A 17,459-nucleotide genomic window follows, 5' to 3' on the forward strand; every position below is an offset into this window, starting at 1 on the left:
CGCGGCTAAATAAAACACACAAAAAAAAAAGTTTTGCATGAAATAATTCTCATACTAAGTACTTTTGCATGCACAGCAGCACAGAAACATGACAAAACAGTGACACAGCAAAGACGAACTGCTGCTCTTGCTGTTTTCAAAAGACGCAAATGAAGATGCAGCTGTTTGTCTGCATTGCATACAACCATATCCAAATCCATATCCACAGACAACCATGTCCATGCTGGCACATAAAACCTAAGGATGTTCCACATTGAATCTAGTTTCGTTATGTAACTATTTATAGTATATCTATTTTTTACTGAGGATTTGCACCATGTTTATTTGGACTTTGACACATTATTTATTATTTTTTTATTTGTTCATTGTACAAGTGGACACATTCTCTCACCTCAGCGTCAAGATTAAGTCCTGAAAATCTCAACATGCTTACATTTCTTCATCACAACCTAGACTGAAAAAAACAACGCTTTAAATACATGTTTACAGCCATAAACTTGGTATTGCACTTTTGGTCTCCCATTTATCCTGCTTATAAGGAAGGACAGTTTAAGTTTATTTTTGTCTAATCTTAAAAGACCCTGCTTGTTTATTCCTTCTAATTTAATTTATTAAAATGGGAGATTTTTCAGTTTATTTTTATAAAAGACTTCTATAGTTCTATTAAAATGGTTCTTTCAAAAGTTTGTTGAAATAAAACCTTTGTTCAGTCAGAAAACGTGTTCTTATTCTTTTCAGGGTCTTTGCTATGAGAATTACTATTTAATACCGTATACCGCAAAACCGTCAAACCGTGGTATTGTTTTAGACGATTATCATACCGTAAAAAATTCATACCGTTACAACCCTAATCATACAGAACCACAACAAAACCATGACCCTAATTCCGATAACTGACAAGTATTATTCCACCCCAAATACACACACACATACACACACTCCTTCACCAAATTCTAAATACCTCTCTATATTTAGTTTAAATATATAAATGAAACAAATGTTTTCATAACACATGAATTCTAAAAAAGTTTCACATATAAATCTGTAAGACACCAGCAGGTTATTGATACTCTACATCTAGAAAGTCTTAACTGGTGTACAGTCATGTGTGTGTTTGTCATGTGTGTGTTTGTCAGAGTCTGTGTGTGCCGCTGAGTCTAGAGAAACACTGAGCAGAAACAACAGTAGGCGCAGTGAAAGATGAGAAAACACACACAACACACACGGACAAACAGTTTTTGCTGAAGGTCCATTAGCATTAGCATGAGAAAGCGGTGTGATGGATGAGTCTGTGTGAGGCTTTACAAGAAACCACAGCAACAAACACACTAAGAACAGCCTCTGGTCTTTACTCAGTTTTTTTTTTTACTTTGGTCTTTACTTCGGTCTGACAATCTTGACACCTAAAGCTTAGTTTATACTTCTGCGTCAAGTGATCGGCGCAACCCACGGCGCATGTAATGCGTGTAGCTGTGCATTCATACTTCTGCACGCTGTTTCTGTTGCTTTGCAATGACACTTCTGAAACGCTAGCTGGCAGTGAGGTGTTTATGCTCCTCTGTGTCGAGTTTCTTCTCTGGTGTTTTGTAACGTAAGGTAAACACAAAACAAAACTTTTCATCTGGAGCTCCTTCAAGCGACTCGATACTTGTAAACAGTCGCTCCAACAGACTTGCGCGGCTCTCAGCCCCGCCTACACTCATCAGTGTTACCAAACTGACCAATCACAGAGCTTGCGCTACGCGCCGTTGCGACATGTAGTTACATTTTTTGAGAGGTGCACGTCAGCGACGGCCACGGAGAGGGCTATGCGTCAACACGTAGGCTGCGCTGTAGCATACGTGTGCACTTGACACAGAAGTATAAATCAGCCCTAATGCTCATGTTTAGAAGATTCTATCAATTCTGTCACTATTTATTCTGTCTGCTTCCATATTTGATTAAGTTGAACCCAAAAGAAGATATTTTGAAGAATGCTACCACTGACTTGAATAGTATTTTTACTAAGAAAGTCAACAGATGTTATCATAATAAATGAGCTACCTGTTTCCTATATTCTTCAAAATAATCTATATATATATATATATGTATGTATATATATGTATATATATATATATATATATATATATATATATGTATGTATGTATATATATGTATATATATATATATATATATATATATATATATATATATATATRTATATATATATATATATATATATATATATATATATATATATATATATATATATATATATATATATATATATATAAACAAACATTTCATACAATATAGTCACACAGTAATATACACAAATATATTTAGCAAATATAAACTTTAATTGTGGATGTGATTATTTAATTAATTGCGATTTATTAATAATGCTAAAAATTCTGCTTATTTCACAAAAATAAAATCACATTTTTAAACATATTCCCATACAACACAGTTATTTTGAGTTATAATAATATTTTAGAAGAGACTTGTTTGAAAATATGCAAATGTATAGCGGTTAGGCAAACATTAAATCGCGATTAATCCAAAATAAAAGTTTGTTTTGATACAATATATGTATTTGTACTGTGTATATTTATCATGCATATGTAAATGCATAAATAATATCATGCCTTTATCATGCATATATGCATGCATATTTAAGAAAATGTTTATTAATATTTATATATAAAAATATACAATTCAAATTACATAAATGTAAATATCTGTGTGACAAAATTGTATAGTTTTGTATTTATATATTTGTGTGTATCACATATACATCATAAACATATATAATACACACAAATATATTATGTCAAAACTTTAATTTTGTAATTGCAATTACTCTTAGTCCAACAGTTATACAACACCTATATGTATACATGTCAGCCAGGCCTTTATAAATCCAAATACAGAGAATAATATCATCACAACATCATCTTTATTATTGATGTGTCTCTATGAAGGCAAACAATAGACCTGCTGTCTGTTGTAGAGTCTCTGAGGGCCAGTAAAACCACATGCTATAAAAACCACACACACACTTAAGTGCATAAAACAACACACACACACACACACACAGCAATAAGCATTCTCTGTATTTATAAATCACTGCACACACACACACAAACATTATTCAGCACGCAGCTGAATTTGCCTCAATTAGCCGTCCGTCTCTAATTAATCGACACACACACACACACAGGACCCTGATTGTTGTTGTGTGCTGTTCTGGAGATAATAACGTCTCTCGGCGGTCTGTGAGCTGATTCTCTTGTCATCATGTTGACGTTTTGCTCTATTGTGTGTGTGTGAATTCCTGCTCATTGTGATTTTCGGAGTCGAACGCCTGGAGCGAATAAAGCGAGAAGGAAAACGCCGGGTCCCCGGGCTTAAGAGGAGATCCGGTTCAGGATACGCTTCGTTACCCTGGACATTACTCATGATTCACATACACGCGAATATAGTGCATGTGCGAATATGATCAAATAAATGCAATGGAAAATAAAATTTAAAAAGAAAAGAAGATATGTGTAATAATTATACAATTTTATATGTGCATTTAATTTTTCCATCTATTTTTTTGCATTTATATTTTTAAGTAAAAACAAATATATATTAAAATAAAATATACATTAAAAAATTCGGTAATTACGCATACACATTCATACTTATGAAATATATATATATATATATATATATATATATATATATATATATATATATATATATATATATATATATATATATATATATATATATTTATTTATTTGATCTAATTATAGTCAGTAGGAGTCATATCTGCATTAACGGAAATTAAATTATGATATTTGTAATAAATTAATTTAAAAAGTTGTAAATAATTAAATGTAAATATAAAGTCTGTTGGAGAAATACACATTTTGATCATTAATTATTATACATATGAACTCATTGTATATATTTTATATATAATTATATATATATATATATATATATATATATATATATATATATATATGTATATATAAATTATTAAAATAATTATAGAATATGTATAAGAATTAATGAGTATTATTCATATAATAAACAATATATTTAAATAATATTATAATTAAATATTAATAATAATAATATTATTATTTATTTTGAATAATATCATATGAATAAACTAATAATTATATATAAATAGTTAGTTTATAGTTCACACTGCTGGCGTGTTGAATCCTGTGTATTTGAGCCATACAGAATAAACAGAGCAGTCAGTCATCGTGACCAATCATAATCTCATTTCTGATATGATGACACAGCAGGAGCTATGAATATCTGCTGATCCTGCTGCTGAGATGCGTCAACACATGCAATGATAATTACATTATTTCTCTGATTCATCAATTCAGCTTCAGAAACACTAATCGTCAGAGACTTCAGGCATTTACAGCAAACAGATAGTTTAATATTTATATGAATATTTGAAAAACTAAAAACAAATCAAACAAATGTTTTAATATAATATTGATTTGGATTCTTTAATATTTATCTCAAATATTTGTAAAATATCTTTATTTTTTATAATAATATAGTATAATATAATTCATTTATATTCAAATAAAAATATTGCACAACTCCATATTTCACTTTTCCCTGCAAGGTGCAGCGGGTTTGGGCTGATGTGAGGGTCATTTACTGATAACAGTGTTTTCATATACAAACGGACTCTCATTTGACTATCAGGGCTGTTTTCTCTGTATGCAAAGCCTCCTGTTTGCTCAGTCTGTCTAAAATGACCTTATATCGGAGCACGAGGGGTCAAAGGTCATTGCATTTGACTGGCAGTTCAGTTACAGTTCACTCTCTTTGTCTTTATTCTCTCTTCAGTGTTCAGCTTCTGCTCTGAATAAATCACTAAACTGTTGGGAATTCTTAAACCAAACTAAACCAAGCTGTTGTATAAATCAGTAAAACAACCAGACACTACCTAACTGAACCGGACTGAACCAACTGAAACACTATACTGGACTAGACTAAACTGAACAGGACTGGACTGCACCAAACCGAAGTGAACTGACTAAACTGGACTAGATTAAACTGAACCAGACTCAACTGGACATGGCTGAACTAAACTGAATAAAAAACTGAACAGGACTGGAATTGACTAGACCGAACTGAACTGATCTGAAGTGAAGTGAACTGACTAAACTGGACTAGACTAAACTGAACTGGACTGAACTGAACTAAAGTGAATAAAAAACTGAACAGGACAGGAATTGACTGGACCGAACTAAACTGATCTGAAGTGAGCTGAACTGAACTGACTGAACTGGACAAGACTAAACTAAACCAAACTGAAGCGGACTGAACTAAACAGAACCAACTCAATTGGACAGAACTAAACTGAACCAACTGAACTGAACTGATGCAACTGAACAGGACAGGAAAAAATTTAACTGAACTGTACTGTACTGAACTGAATTGAACTAAACTGAACAAAACTGAAGTACTGTAAACTAAAGTGAACCAATCCAACAGAACTGGAATGAAATACATCGAACTGAACAGGACTGTACTGACCTGAACTGGACTAGACCGAACCAATTCGAATTAAATTGAACCAAGTGAACTGAACATGAACTAAACTGACCTGAACTGAACTAAACTGAACCTGACTGGACTGGACTGGACAGAACTGATCAGGCTTTTCTGGATAAAGCAGAAAGAGTCCCTTTTTCACTGTGGGACAAAAATAACCGATGTTTTGACACAAAACCAGACGGTGTATCTGGAAAGTCTGGACAAACGTGACGTGTGACATTTCATTCAGACGCTGCATACGGCTATATTTAGGATAGTTTACTGTTCAAACTAGTTTATTTCTGTACGCTGTAAACAGTGTGCAACTCATGATTTGATTAGAATTGGCAAACATTAACATGCTATTATACAAACTGAAGCAAAAAACGCAATATAAACCCATATTTATTTCTGTAAATGCTTGTAATAAATATGTAAATTAATGTAAATGAGGTCATGTGACAAAAAGTAGTGTTCGTGAAATGTTTGTTCAGAATGAAGCAACACTTTACTATTTATTTAAAAATTAAGTATTATTATGTATTAAAATTCAACACATTTTTAATAATAGAGCAATATTTTAATATATTTATATTTTTTAAATACCAAGATTTAAAAGCAATATTTATTTATTACTACTTTTTTAACTTATAATTGTTTATCAAATCACTTTAATGAACAATAAATCATTAAAAGTGCATAACTATTTCATAACTTAAAAAAAAGTTAATAAAAAGAATAACATTTTGGTATAATCTGAATAAAAAGGCAAATAAAAAATACATAAATAAATAAAAATATTTTGGTATAATTTGAACAAAAATGCAATAAATAAATAAATAAATCTTTTGGTATAATCTAAATAAAAATGCAATAAATAAATAAAATAAATAATTTTAAATATTTTGTTATAATCTGAACAAAAACGCAATAAAAATTTTAAATAAAAAAATAAGTAATATTTTGGTATAATCTGAACAAAAATTAAATAAATAAATAAATAAAAATAATAACATGATATAATCTGAACATAAATGCAATAAATAAAGGAATAAATAAAATAAACATTTTGGTATAATCTATACATAATGCAGTAAATAAATAAATGAATGAATAAATGAATAAATAAAAACATTTTGGTATAATCTAAAAAACACAATAAATAAATAAATATATAAAAAATCATAAAAAATATTTAGGTATAATCTGAACAAAAATATAAATAAATAAATAAATAAATAAAATAACTTTTACCTTTTGCATAATAAAAAAAAAACAGTAACAAATAAATAAAAATCTCTTTTGCATAAATATCTGTAAATTAATTTCTCCATGGTTGGCGTAAGCTCCATATAAGGCCGTGTGGTGAACAGGAAGGATGTTATCAGACGTTGTGTCACGAATGAGCTTTGACCATCTTTGCCTTATTCAGTCAATAAGAGCACATGCTAACGGTCTGCTTTTCACATTAGCGCCATGAACACTTCCTGTTCCTCATTTCCTGTGACATCATCACAGCGCGTCTCTGAGCGATCTGAAGGTGTGGCGAGTCCAGCACATGCAGACATTCAGCAGGATGAAGAGAACAAACCACAGGAAGCCAGAGAGCTTTATACTGCACTTTACACGTAATGCTGCGCTTCAGAAACGGCGTTAATGAGGTTCATGCTGACACTGGGCTTTCAGTGTCACTGAGAGAATACTGTACACTGTTAAAATGCTGGGTTACACAAAAATATTAATATTGTTCTAATGCAAATAGATTTGAACTCTATCAATAGAGTTGCCCCCCACAAAAAAAAATCTTAGTTTTTAGCTCATTTTAGCTAAGTTTTTTGAACAAGCAGTAGAAGTGATATTGAGTGTTGTTTCTAATTTATATTTTTAATTACTTGTTAATTTTGGGTTTTAGGTGTATTTATTTATTTTGTAATTTTGTTCACATTTTTTTACTGTTTAAAAAGTGATATTCAATAAAAATATTTACTTTATTTTAGTAATTCATTCATTCGGTCAGTTTCCCTGGGCTTAGTGCCTTATTTGTCAGTGGGTGCCATAGCAGAATAAACTGCTCCAGCTATTCCATATGTTTTACACAGCGGCTGCCCTTCCAGCTGCAACCCAGTACTGAGAAACACCCATACACACTCATTCACGCACGCACACACTCATACCAGGGCTCGAAATTGCGACCATACGCACCCAAATTTTATCTAAGTGATCTCAAAATATATTTGGGAGCATTTGTGCGACTGCATAAAATTGGTGCCGTGCGACGGTTTTCACTGCAAAATGTTCACCACACATGCAGATTTAGGAGACATTCGCGCATCTTAGCACGTGAGATCAAGCTGGATAATTTGATGGTTCATTCCGCTGTGGCAACCCCAGATTAATAAAGGGACTGAGCCAAAAAATGAATGAATGAATGAATTAACTTTTTTGGCAAATATAAAAAAAAAAATATATATATATATATATATATATATATATATTCTACAGCACTTTGCTGAAATACTATTACATATTAAATATTATTATTAAATACTATATTTTCTATAAGTTTAAGTGATTTTTTTGTGACTAGCATTTTTTTTAAATACATGTCTACATTTATTAATTATTATTTTATTATTGTTATTCAGTTTAATTTATTTGAATACAGCAAGTTAAGCTACATGAAATTATTATTATTATTATTATTTTTTAGATTAATGCATTTTTTACTACATCTGCAACAGTAGCATCAACACTATTCTCATGATATATATTTAAATATTTTTATGATTCTCATTATTTTATTTGAAAAAACTCAATTGTGCTGGTCAGAGATTAATCCGTTAATTGCATCCAAAATAAAGGTTTGTTTTGACATTATATGTGTGTATTATGTATATATTCATTATTTATATAGAAATACACATGCATACTTTTGAGAAAATGTATGATTTATATTAATATTTAAAATATATACATGTATATGATACAAATTAAATATAAAATGAAATATTCCTTCATTCATTTTCCTTCGGCTTAGTCTCTATTAATCTGGGGGCACCAAAGCGGAATGAACCGCCAACTTATCCAGCATATGTTTTACGCAGCGAATGCCCTGTCAGCCACAACGCAACACTGGGAAACACCCATACACTCTCATTCACACACACACACTACAGATGATTTAGCCTACCCAATTCCTCTATAGCGCGTGTGTTTGGACTGTGAGGGAAACCGGAGCATCCTGATTAAACCCACGCCAACACGGTGGAGAACATGCAAACTCCACACAGAAATGCCAACTGACCCAGCCGGGACTCAAACCAGTGACCTTCTTGCTGTGAGGTGACAGTGCTAACCACTGCAACACCCACTTTTTTGTACAGTTTTGATTTTATGCATGTGTTTACATTAAATATCCACAATAAATATATAACACACACACACACACATATATGTCAAAACAAACCTTTATTTTGCACACGATTAACCTTTGCCCAGCACTAATTTAGCTCTAAACCAATTTCTTTTTTCTATTTTTTTAAGCTTTCACAAACACACACACACACGCACACACACACACACACACACTGAGGTTCAGGAATGCTCAGTTGTCAGGCGTCTGAAAGCGATTCATCTGAGTGAACAAAGAGAATTTCACAGCACTCGGAGCGGGTTTCTCTCCAGCAGACATTAGCATGTCAATAGTCGTCCAGGAGGCTTAAAGCCGAGATCCTGAAACAAGCGCACACATTCAGAGGAATCATGGGAACGAGAGCACATCTCACAGACACACACACACACCGCATGAAGAAGGTGATGAAGGACACCAAGCCAGAAACTGCAGAAAGTTCAACATCTTTCATTCTAAATACAGCAATAATGACGCCAAACTAAACCAAAGCAGACATTCACTGAGAAAATGATGTTCATTTTGCTTTTGAATTGCATTATGGGATCTCGATCTTTCCTCCAACAACTTTGATGTTGAAAAGTTTGAAAAGGTAAAGATTTGTAATAGTTTGCAGTGATATATTGTCAGGGTTGGTGTTGTATATCAGGGGTTCTCAAACTTTTCAGGCCGCAACTCCTAAAATAACAACACCAGTGACTCGCGACCCCCTCTATCCTCAGAGGTGGTTATAAGCATACAAATATTGCACACAATGGTGCACATACACCAATAGGAACTACAAAACAAGCTTATTGACGACACAAAAAAAAGTGCAACAGTATATTCTTTATAATCATTATTAATTTGTTTAATTCAATAATCTCACTTAATGGGAATGTTTATAGCACAAGGCTATTCTTGGCTTAATTTTGGAGACTTGGAGCCACTTGGAGATCGTCCTCCTTGTTCAGCAGTGGCCTTTTTTAAGTATGTGAGTGCCATAAAGGTGTCAAAGTTTAACATTGTACCGTAACATTAATCTGCTGCAACTAAAGCTATTTCTGTGATGTTATTCAAGCATAATAACACCCAGGAGTCACAATAAATGGAAAGAAAATTGAAAGGCTGATGACAGTTTATTTGCATGTTTTTTTATTTAACTATTAAATATTAGGTATATATTAAATATATTAAAAGTTGAAAATAATTAGCCCTAGTTGTTTTATATTGTGCAGGTTATGGATAAAATATGATCGTTCTAATATTTTAATAAAATATATGAGATTATTGGAAATCACTAAGCGACCCCTCGTTGTCTCGCGACCGCCACATTGAGAACCCCTGTAGTATATGACCAGAAGCTAGCTCTCTGCAACTCTCACATGGTCGCCCACTGAAGCTAAGCTGTGCCCGGTCAGTACCTGGATGAGAGACCACATGGGAAAGCTAGGTTGCTGCCGGAAGTAGTGTTGGTAAGTTAGTGGTCCTAACGCCCCAGAATACTGATGGGGACTTTACACTGCTCAGTGAGAGCCATCTTTCAGATGAGACGTTAAAGCTGACTCTGTCAAATCCCAGGGTTTAACCCTGACATCCTGGCCAAATTTACTCACTGGACTTGGTCTATCATGGTCTCCTAATCATCCCCATTTCATAAATGGCTTCATCACTCTCTTTTCTCCACCAATCAGCAGGTCTGGCGAAATATGACTGCCGTTGTGTCATCCAGGTGGATGCTGCACACTGGTGGTGGATGAGGAGATCCCCCCAATGTGTAAAGCGCTTTGAGTGTCTAGAAAAGAGCTTTATAAATGTAAGGAATTACAGTATATTACGCTAAAACAATTAATAAATTACTTAACGAATTATAAATGACTGTTAAATTGTATAGGTATCATAATTTATATAATTTATTAATTAGGCATACATTTTAACAATATGTAGAAAGGGAATCCATAAGAAATAAACATATTTTCAGCTTGTGATGTGGTCTGTTTTTAAAAAACAGTATAATGAGTCCAACACTCCTGAAGAGCGACAGAGACTCACTGAAGATCTGCTCTATTCCTGGAGGATCACTTCAGTACACACACACACACACACACACACACACACACACACACACACACACACACACACACAGGATAATTCATTGATACTGTCTTAATCCATTGCCAATTTAAGTTAAAAATACATGAAAAATATAATAAAGGATAATGCATGATTTTTATATTAAAATCCAAATTTGACAAGAATGGCAAGCTTGATTATTATTAATAATAACAATAACACATTCATTAACAATCCCAATTACACTGTTCCACACTTAAATGCATAACAAATATTGATTTTTCTTAACAAATCTGAATCTATTGCAAATGTTAAAAAGTTGAAAATGTTTAAAAGTTAAAAAGCATTGAATAAACTCAAGACAAATACAGAACGTATTAAAAACGGTCAAATATTATAATTACTACTACTATACTACTACTAATTATTGTTATTATTACAGGACAACGCGGTGGCACAGTAGATAGTGCTGTTGCCTCACAGCAAGCAGGTCGCTGGTTCGAGCCTCGACTGGGTCAGTTGGCATTTCTGTGTGGAGTTTGCATGTTCTCCCTGTGTTCGCGTGGGTTTCCTCCAGGTGCTCCGGTTTCCCCCAGTCTAAATACATGCAGTACAGGTGAATTGGGTAGGCTAAATTGTCCGTAGTGTATGAGTGTGTATGGATGTTTCCCAGAGATGGGTTTCAGTTGGAAGGGCATCCACTGCGTAAAACATATGCTGGATAAGTTGGTGGTTCATTCCGCTGTGGTGACCCCGGATTAGTAAAGGGACTAAGCCAAAAATGAATGAATGAATTAATGTTATTATTACTATTCTTCTTCGTATTATTATTATAAAATCACAAATGTTTACCTAAAGCTTTCTTAAAACAATAGAGAAAATTTCCAAAAGATACTCTGGAAAATGCTGGAGTAAACTGCCGTACTATGGAGGTCAATGGCTGTTTTTATCCCTTCTTTTGTGCTCAACAGGAGAAAGAAACTCAAACAGGTTTAGAACAAGTGGAGGATGAGTAAATGATGGCTGAATTTGTATTTTTATGTAAACTATCCCTTTAAATTAGCATGAAAGATTACATTTAAATTGCAAGCACGACTTCATTATATCCCTAAACCATGTGGCCTTAAGCTGAACTCCAGGAAAAATGCCTTTAGAAAAGCAGAGCAACTTCCAGGAAAGCCGAATTGCTCTCATCCATCCACTCGAACAGGACAGACAGGATTGCAGAAACCTGAACATCATCACATGCGCTGTCAATCAGGCTGATGTTAATGACTTTAAACACATTTCTGTCACTCCACCTGAACTGATCTACAGTACAAACTAGGGCTGCACAATATATCATGTCTCAGCTTCAATATCGCAATAATCATATCTGAAGATCTGCAATATTGAGTCTGGCTTATAGTTAATTCAGAAACAGGAGATTTGTGAACTGCAGTTTATTCATTCATTTATTTACCTTCGGCTTAGTCCCTTATTTATCAGGGGTCACCACAGCGGAATGAACCGCTGACTGCAGGGTTTAATCAAAATAAAAGATTTTTTTCAATTTCAGAAGTTTAAAGCATTTTTAAAAAGTAACAGTTTGTAACTTAAAATGTATATTATTTATACAATAAAGAGCATTTGAGTTTTACCTGAACACTGCTAGACTCCCCAGATTTAACTTATCTTTGCTCTGTTAAATCTTTATTCTATTCATATTATTTATGTATTTATTTTGCATTTATACTTGTAGTGTATGAACATATATTGATGCAATGCATAAAAATATAACATGTCGATCAATCTATATATATATATATATATATATATATATATATATATATATATATATATATATATATATATATATATATATATATATATATGTTTATTTATTTATTTACTGCCACATCAGCAACTTATGGCTAATATCTATATATGAATTATTTCCAAATAAAGCTTTTCAAGTCCTCTGATGAAATTGTATTCATATCACAATATATACTGCAGAAAAAACTAAATATGGCAATGTCAGATATTTCCAATACCATGCAGCCCTAGTACAAACACTCATACAGCTCAGTTTGCTTATTAATGCATCACACACACACACACACAGAAAGAGAAGACTGCATCACCACACACCTTTCACACAGGAAGTGAGCTTTAAAAGCAGTTTCAGTATTAGCAATATCTGTTCTAGTGGACCTTTATTCTTCTGCTTATGGAGAGCCAAAAGCAGAGCGGCATGATACTAAATATTACATATGCAGTATTATTGTTCAGTATGGCAATGTATGTTTTATGCAATAATATTGTATGATGATATACAGTTTATGAAATTTTGTTGAGTATTGTGATAACAATATTTCTTATGATATAACCTTTCCTTAGAAAAATGCTATTTTATTAGCTCTGCTTTTAATCATTTATTTATTTAAGGATATTAAAATAAACAGGTAAAAAACATTTTTCTGATCTAATTAATTCTAATTCAGACTAAAAAAACTGTCGAGGTGCAAACATTTGAAAAAACACTTGGTAGATATTCTGACTCGGATTGGCTGTTGTTATTTGTGACTCCGCCCATAAGTGGTAATTTTCAGCTCGGGGTTCACCTTTGGGCCACTCTAGCTAATAGCATTTACATTTAGTCATTTAGTCATTTAGCTGATGCTTTTATCCAAAGCGACTTACAAATGAGGACAAGGAAGCAATTTACACAACTATAAGAGCAACAATGAATAAGTGCTATAGGCAAGTTTCAGGTGTGTAAAGAAAGTGTAAGAAGCAAAACATTAGTAATTATTATAATTTTTTTTTGTAGTTAGTGGAGGAGTCAGAGTTTTTAGTCGTTTCTTGAAGACAGCGAGTGACTCTGCTGTTCTGATGCAGTCAGGGAGTTCATTCCACCAACTGGGCAGATTGAGTGCGAGAGTTCGGGAAAGTGATTTCTTCCCTCTTTGTGATGGAACCACGAGGCGACGTTCATTCACAGAACGCAAGTTTCTCGAGGGCACATAGATCTGCAGAAGTGAGAGCAGATAAGAAGGAGCAAAGCCTGAATTGATTTTATATATATATATATATATATATATATATATATATATATATATATATATGTATATAAAATGTAAATTTTTTTAATTAAGAAAAGGTTTTAAATGCGGTCTTAACTTGCTGTCTGCTGTCTATTTAGATCAGATCCTCTGTTATTACTATAAACATGATCCTAATGTGCAAATGTGAAAAAAATCAATCGTGTTTTAAACAGATTAGCAGAAACACATTCACACACGCGCAGCTTAAACATTTGCTCTAAAGTACATGTTTACTCAGAGCTGAACACTCACAATGGTCTTTTACCTTTTTATTGACACATTTCACAACTTGACCAGAGTAAACTATGAGTGTGATCAAATCCCACGACACAAGCCAGTAAATCCATGTCTGTTTAGGTTTACAGTAAGCTCAAGGTAAACATGTAGTATAATCAGAGCATGGAAACTCGTGTGATTTGATTTTATGACCGCAATGAAGCTTGGCAGATACACAATCTGAGTAAGATGAAGCCTTATGAGATTCTTATCATCATAAATCACAGCTAGTGTGCAATCTCCATGATGTGAACGTGACTAACATGACCTGAGGAACTGCTGAGTTCACCTGACCTGACAAGAATGACAAGTATCTACAATAACGCCCTCTTTTACTCAGATTCTTAAAAAGATTCAACTGCTTAATTCTCAAGCATGAAGCACAAAATAAAATCTTTCTACAACCATCTACAGTACAACACGCTAACATTCAACCATCTACAACACACTTTAGCAACCACCTACAACACCCTAACAACACCTACAACATCATAGCAAACCACTTGCGACATCTCAAAATACCATAACAAATAACTACAACACCATAGCAGCCACCTCAACTTCCCAACTCCATATAACATCATAGCAACCCTGTACAATTCAATTCAATATAGATTATGTCAAAGCAGCTTAACATAGCTCTAGTAAGACATCAAAGCGTGACATATTTGCACGGGAAAATATCACTTACACAAAAAATAAATAGCATAACATTAAATATACAAATATATAGAGGTTTAACAATACACTACCTGACAAAAGTCTTGTTGTTTATCCCAGTCGTAAGAGCAGCAAATAATAACTTGACTTCTAGTTGATAATTTAGAAAAGTGTCAGAAGGTTTTCCCTATGAATCATCTGTTAATCTGCATCTTAATCATCACTAATACTGCAGAAAACCTACTGGAACCAGCATGGAGCCAAGATTCTCACATAAATCAGTCAAGTTTGGTAAGGTAAAACTCATGGTATAGGGTCATATTCAGTATGGGGGCGTGCATAAGATCTGCAGAGCGCATGGCAACATCCTGAGGTATCAAGACATTTGTGCTGCCCATTACATTACAAACCACAGGAGAGGGCAGATTCTCCAGCAGGATAGCGCTCCTCATGCTTCAGCCTCCACATCAAAGATCCTGAAAGCAAAGAAGGTCAAGCTGCTCCAGAATTGGCCAGCCCAGTCACCAGACATGAACATTGTAGAGCATGTCCTGGGTAAGATGAAGGAGGAGGCATTGAAGATGAACACAAAGAGTCTTGATGAACTCTGGGAGTCCTGCAGGAACGCTTTCTTCTTCATTCCAGATGACTTTATTAATCAGTGATTTGAGTCATGTCAGAGATGTATGGATGCAGTCCTCCAAGCTCATGATGGAGTCAGACACAATATTCATTCTGTCTCCACTGCAGCAGGACTTTATATTCTATACTGGACATTATTTCTGTTCAGTGATGAGACTTTAAGCAGAGTCAGATCTTACTGTCCTAATCAAATCATTAATAATCAAGGCATGATCAGATTTTATTGTGCTCAAATAAGCTTCATCTAGAGGCCTTTGCCTTTCATATAAGACACTTCTGATACCAAATGATCAACTAGAAGTCAAATCATTATTTGCTGTTCCTAAAACTCGGATAGGCGACAAGACTTGTATACGGCCATTTTTTAGCTATTTCCGCATGCAGGGTGATGTGCTGGAGAATAATACTGCAGTCTGTGGATGGTTCCTGTCTGGGGTTATTTTGAGGTGATGTTCCTGATCCCCAGAGTTGAGTAATTCTCACTGGTTATTTCTGACCGTTATTGGACACCTGTAAACGTCAGTCTGCCCGTCTCCACAACTGACCACACAACAGCCTCACAGAACCAAAACATGAGTGAGCAATGGGCAAAAACACAACATTAAACTCCTGTCTCCACCTGCTAACATGCATTCAGATGAGGCTCTTTCATTGAGATTCCTCTCATGTCATTACACTAGACCAGGGGTGTCCAAACTCGGTCCTGGAAGGCGGGTGTCCTGCAAAGTTTAGTTCCAACCCAAATCAGACACAGCTGGGCTAACTAAGCTCTTAGACTTTCTAGAAACATCCATGCAGGAGTGTTGAGGCAAGTTGAAGCCTAAAATTGCCGGACACCGGCTCTCCAGGATCTGCACTACACAGCACTACTGAATGAATGGATGAATCCATGTGAAAATATGATCAATAGATATGTTTCCATCCCACGACGCAAATAAGACTTATGCACAAAACTTAAACATTGCATAACATTTAAGAATAAAGCAGCGTTTCCATCCAATGACTCGAGTTTTGGTCTTTATCTCTACAAAAAGGTATTAATGGGTAATTTAATAAATAATAATAATACTCTGTATATTTACTGTTTACATTAGGGTGAGGGTTGAGTTTAGAATTGGGGTTAGTAAAATACAATTTAATGTGTACTTTAATAAATAATATGAATGACACTGGGTATAATTAATATTTTTTTATCACTGTGAGGGTTGGGTTTAGGGTTGGGGTGGGAGTAGACGTTAATAAACTACAATTTAATGGATAATTTTATAATTAATATGAATAATACTCAATATAATTACTGTTTTTACATTACTGTGAGGGTTGGGATGGGGTAGTAGACATTAATAAAATAATACTTAATGGGTAATAATTTATTAAATAATATGAACAATACTCTGTATATTTACTGTTTTTACATTACTGTGAGGGTTGGGATGGGGTAGTAGACGTTAATAAAATACAGTTTGATGGGTAATTTATTAAATAATATGAACAATACTCTGTATATTTACTGTTTTTACTTTACTTTGAGGGTTGGTGTGGGGTAGACGTTAATAAAATATTATTTAATAGGTAATTGTATGAATAATATGAATGACACCTGTCATGACTACTGTCTTTACATTACTGTGAGGGTTGGGTTTAGGGTTGGGATGGGGTAGATATTAATAAAACACAAATTTAATGTGTACTTTGATAAATAATATGTATGACACTCGGTATAATTAATGTTTTACATTACTGTGAGGGTTAGTGTGGGGTAGATGTTAATAAAATACCATTTA

At 33.6% G+C, this 17,459-nt stretch overlaps 1 protein-coding gene across 4 annotated transcripts in view; it reads right to left on the reverse strand.

Annotated features, from left to right (window-relative positions):
- gfod1 (glucose-fructose oxidoreductase domain containing 1) overlaps positions 1-17,459 on the reverse strand; it is a 42,509-nt gene that overhangs the window by 23,826 nt on the left and 1,224 nt on the right. The gene's annotated exons all lie outside the window — the stretch shown is intronic.

The sequence above is a fragment of the Danio rerio genome, chromosome 24, assembly GCF_049306965.1.
Source record: "Danio rerio strain Tuebingen ecotype United States chromosome 24, GRCz12tu, whole genome shotgun sequence".
Classification (NCBI taxonomy): Eukaryota; Metazoa; Chordata; class Actinopteri; order Cypriniformes; family Danionidae; genus Danio; species Danio rerio.